The sequence below is a fragment of the Pezoporus occidentalis genome, unplaced genomic scaffold, assembly GCF_034315485.1.
Source record: "Pezoporus occidentalis ecotype Australia unplaced genomic scaffold, CSIRO_AGI_Poc_V1 ctg119, whole genome shotgun sequence".
NCBI classification, from domain to species: Eukaryota; Metazoa; Chordata; class Aves; order Psittaciformes; family Psittacidae; genus Pezoporus; species Pezoporus occidentalis.
In genome coordinates, this window is record NW_026912983.1 from 1,354,116 (window position 1) to 1,359,325 (window position 5,210).

General features: G+C 47.9%; 1 long non-coding RNA gene across 1 annotated transcript; it reads left to right on the top strand.

The window, feature by feature from the left end:
* The first annotated feature begins 2,072 nt into the window (after positions 1 to 2,072).
* On the top strand, positions 2,073 to 3,307 carry LOC134156623 (uncharacterized). Its single transcript, XR_009961978.1, has 2 exons — positions 2,073 to 2,214; positions 2,396 to 3,307. It is a non-coding gene; the product is annotated as an uncharacterized LOC134156623 (long non-coding RNA).
* Positions 3,308 to 5,210: the final 1,903 nt, after the last annotated feature.

The window sequence follows — 5,210 nt, forward strand, 5'->3', positions numbered from 1 at the left end:
GGGTGGCTCAGTGTGACCGCTGGCTGCCCTAGACCAACTGCTCTGCATGCAGCTCCCTGGGAGATGGGCTTCACTAAAGGGGAATGAAGGTTGGAGCTGGTAAGAAAGATTCCTGCAAATTAAATGAATGCCTTCCACAGTATAAAAACTGTTCCTTGCAGGTCTAGGACATAAGGAGAGGTGTAACTCAAAGTATCATTTTCCTAGTTATTGCTAAAAATACCCTTGCTAGGCTGTCTGTGAGACGCACTGGGATGAATAGCCATGATCGTCTTTCCGAGCCACCGTGATGGCTATTACCTTCATTCTCAGCCAACACTGATAATCTGCCGTCTTCATTTCTGTCCTCATTGGCTGTTACAGCCCCGGCAAGGACAGGTCTCCATGTGCTAAGGCTGCCCTAAAGCATGTTGGTTAATGCCATCTAAAAACCAGGCTGACTGGAAGCAGCAGCAGAACCATCTGGTCTCCCATTCTGTGTCCTGGAACACCTTGAGCGCTGCATGTTTATGTTTGAGGCGGTTGAACTTTTGCTGCCTCTCTTGGTTTAAAGTCTGGAATTGCTTGGAGAGGGGAAAGCAGTGCTCTTTGTTTGAGGTGGTGCCAAGGGGTAGTTCTGCTGTGGTGGTGGGTGCTGCAGACAACTGGGTAGAGTGCTGAAAAGTGGCTATCATCATCTGCTCTTATGTACAAGGGGCAGTGTACTTTTGTGGCTGTGTGTAACTGTAGGGTTCTGCACTCACAAAAGATGCTGTTCCAGGGGTACATTTGGTGTAATCAAAGAATATTACCAGCAGCAATGCCCAGTTTTTGTCCTGACGTTACAAGCAGCAGCTTCGCTGTGTGTCTGCTGCCTTCCATGGCTCACCAGCTGCAGCAGCTGGATGCAGAGCTGCAGATGCAGTGGTGAGCCTTCGATTTGTTCAGCTTGCAGCTTCTCCCATGACTTAGTCATTCTTTTATGAGGTGCAGCCAGAGTTCTGCACAGAGAAGGCAGGTTCCTGCAAGAGCTTTCCAGCAGCGAGTTGTGTTGTTTGGGTCCCCTGTTGTCCCCCCCCCCGGAAACACAGTCATGTAAATACCCCACATGCTGCGGGCAGAGCTCCAGTGAGGACAAACCTCTGTGCTCCAAGGTTGGATTAGGAGCATGTTCGGATAATGGCATCTGAAAACAGGATGGCTGGGAGCTGCAGCGGAGCAACGAGGGGGCTTTGAAAGAGAGGAGTCTAATCCTCTCTGCTAATAAGGAGGCAGCTGCTGCCAATGCATCAGGCTTGGCAAACGCTGCTCTGCTGCTCCTGGGTGCTCTGACGGGTGGCAGGTGCAAAGACGCAGCTGCTTTGAGCTAGGAGGGGAAGAGCCACACGGGAGGGGTTGTCCTTGCTTTCTTTGGGTAACACAGGACCTTTGACATTGCTCTTTCCCCATCCCCAACAGCACTTTGGCAGGACAGGCAGCAGAGCTGTGTTTCATGCCAGGAGCTGTTCACTTGGCACCGCAGAGGCCGTGAGAGGGGTTGGATGCAGCCACCAGACACCTGCTGCTGGTGCAGCACCAGTTGCATTTCCATGGCACTCAAGCCCGGCCTTATTGGGAAGGCAGCTGGATGCGTGCGGTTCTGCGGCGGCACATGGGTGTTGTTCGCAGTGTTTGTGCCTCACCAGTGGAAGGCCAACTTTGGGCAGGGTGGAGGGCATGGGGAAAACACAGGGCAGCTCTTGTGCGGGTATGTCTTGGTAAGGGGACAGGTTCCCACAGAGACCACTGGGATATGTGCTGGCAACGTCTTCCTCCGAGGGGTGAGTACCTGGGGACGTGTTGGTACCTGGCAGGTACTGTGAGGGCAATTGCTTTAGAGCACACAAAGTGTTCTTCCCAACAGCCCCAAGTCCTGAGGCTAAGGTGGATCTACTGCCTCGTTCAGAGCAGGGATCTGGTGATAAAAGCCTGTTCTAATCCACCTCCAGTGTGGAAGTGCCCAGGTCTGGGAAGAGTCTTGGCTGGGATGTTGGGGACAAGCTGCATCTAGCGTGCAGCGGTTTTATCTAATCTGTTGTTCCTTTACAGTCAGTGGTACCAAGCAGTATTGTCCCACTGTGGCTGTCAGGACACCCTCTTGCTGAACAACAGTCATCCCAGATGGCAGTCACTGTACTTCGCACGTGCACAGTGTATGCAAGTTTCTGCAGCAGGAAAAAGGAATGGAGTGGCCAGGTAAGGAATGCTTTCCTTCAGCTCGTTGATGCGTGGCATGCAGCTTAACATGTCCTTGCTAAGTTCTGTCAAAGCACAGAGCTTCACGTTGCATTTTAGTGGAGATTAGTAGATTTATTAGCCCCACCCCTTCTATGCAGACAGGCTGTTTCATTCATGCTCCTCATCTCTCTTTTGTTAGGGTGATACTGAAAGTGATTTAGTGGGCTTTGAATGTCACTGTAAGGTTTCAAGCGGGCAGGAACAGCAAGCACAGTTCCACCACGGATCCCCATCACCACCCGGAGCTTGCAGGCCAAGGTAGGAAGGGAAAAGTCAATCTCTGATTCTAGGTCCCAGTTTAGCACATCGTGGAGAAGCATCAGCTTTACCAGGGGCCCCGGTGAGCACTTCAAGTAAAACTATAGGGCTGCTTAGAAAGCTTGAGGCCAGAGTCTGTATGGAGAGCACTTGGTTCCCATTGCACCTAGCACTAGTGCTGAACCAGGGGCTGTTCTGATGGGTGCAGGGCCCTGAGTAGCCTTTAAAAGACCCAAACTGCTCCAAGACTTGTTAGCCCTTAGACAAATACACCCCCTCCTCAATGAAGAAGACAACTTGATCGCTTAAAACGTTGGGGTTTTTTTTCCAGTTTTTATTGAGTGAAAATGTCAAACCTTGCATCAGTCATGCAAAAAAAAAAAAATCAAATAAATAAAACACATATATTAAATTTCTAATAGCACTAAATTCAAGTGGAAAAATATTCAGTTCTTAATAACGCAGGTGCTGAAGAGACCAGATTCAAGTAAATCAGAGCACACCATCCTGGTTAGGGTGTTGTTTTTTTTTTTCACTTTCTGCATTTTTTTGTCTCAAAACCTATATATATATCTATATATCTATATATATGTATATACATATAGATATATACACACACACATATATATGTGCATACATATTATTTTTATATTTATATATATACACATACATATTTATAAAACATTAAAAAGAGCATTGGTGGTTCAAGCATTTATTTCCCCCCCTCCCCCACGGAAAGAAAAAAAAAATAATAAAACAACAACAAAACAAAAAAAAAGACCCAAAAAAATTACACATTTAAAATTCAAAATGAGCTAGCAATGGCTTATAGTCCTAGTGTGCAATATGGAGATTACAAAAGGCTAGAATCCTCCCTGTCTTTTTTTTTTTGTCATTTTTGTTTTTTTAAAGTTATTTTTTTGCTACATTGGAAAACTTTTTATTTTTTTTTATTTTTTTTATTTTTTTTTCTTTACAAAATTCCTTCCACACAGACTTGAATCCAGTTGAGTTTGTGGCTAGAATGAACAATCTAGTCAATAGTTTTTGATTTCATGGTTTTGTTTGCTCTTCAGCAGTGAATGGGAGCAGACTCGGGAGGGTCCTTCTCAAGGTTTGCTTTTGGTTGGGTTTTAGCTTGGTTTGGACAGAACAGTTCCATTTCCTCCCTCCTCTTCCCCCCCTCTCTTTCCCTGGTCATTCTTTAAGCACAATAGCATTGTATTAACAGTCCTATTGATATGATCGCTCGAAGTGCGAACCCACCTCGCTGCAACAGGGATCTTTGTGCTGTTGAGGCCTCTGTTCAGAAAAGCACTTAAGCCTGGGCTTAAACCTGCGCCCTTTAGCCAGCATCTGCTTAAGAGTTTTGCCGAAATTAAAGCCTTCACATGGCAGAACAAACAGCTGGGTTTAACTTTCTTGACTTGTTGTTGTTGTGAACAGAGACATAGGAAGAGATTTACACAAACAAGACTTGGAGAAGGTGGAGTAAGGTGTGTTCTGGGGGTATGGCCAACCTGCTGGGTGGCGACTGCCCTGTGAGGGGCCAGGTCCTGCACCGGGGTTGCATTTAGCAGTAGCCTGTTGGGAAAGAAATGTCATTCCCTGTGCCGGCTCCTGGAGGTGACTGATAGAAGTTTGGGAGAAGGGCTGAGATGTCAAGAAGTAGGATGCCTCGGGGGAGAAAATGGTGTGCATAGATCAACACAAGGCCCTTCTGGCACGCTGAGCCACACAGAAGGGCTTGTGAAACAGGGCCCCGTCAGCGTGGATCATGGTGAGCTGCACCGGGATGATGGAAGGAATGTCCAGCGCCAGCCGGAGCGGGCAGAGCTACCGGTAGGTCTGTTACCCCTTTTCTCCACACACCTCTGCTCTCTCCCACTGTTGTGCAGTGAGTCAGTGGAGTCTGGTGAGGTACGAAAGGGGAGAGGTAAAACTGCTCCTACCAGCCGGGAAGCAGCCTGGCTCTCCTGGAGGGATACCAGTGGCCCAGGGAGCCCTGAGCCTCGCCACTGAAACCTCCCCCTCGCCTTCAGTCTTAGCACCCCCGAGGAAGGTTTTGTGCAAACCTGGCAGGATGCTGTCTCCAAGGCAGTCGGCTCGATCCTGCCTTCCACAGAAGTCACTGATACGCACGATGACTTCAGTGGTACAGAATAAACACATCTGGTTTCCAAGATGTGGCTTGTGTTACATCCAGGGGATTCCTCCTGGAGCCCATCGCCATGCTATCGAAGTACTGACTATGGGGAAGATGTACAGAACCTGCAGCAAATGCTGTTAAAGTAAAATCGGTTTGCCCCATCCCCTGCAGAAATTCCAGGGCCTCGTTCCCTCACTCTGCCCCAGGAACATGAGCTTCATCCTAGTCAAGAATCAGGTTGTGCTAGAAAACACAGAGCTGAGGGCAGGGGATATACCAAACAAAACAAAACCAAACAAACAAAAAACCCCTATGAAAACAAAAGCCACACAAATAGCTGACAGCGGAAAAGAACTCCAAAAAATTAAATAAACTACAACCTACCAATAACAATAGTTCATTTGTTTCCATTGGTTTCATCTCTACAAAATTCAAGTTAGAAGTCGGAATCGTGCAGCTCCGCTCAGTGCTGGGAGGGTGAAGTCAGCCTCAACCTCAGCATTGAGGCCCCCCCTCCCCTGCCCCCTCCCAACAAACCCTACATCGA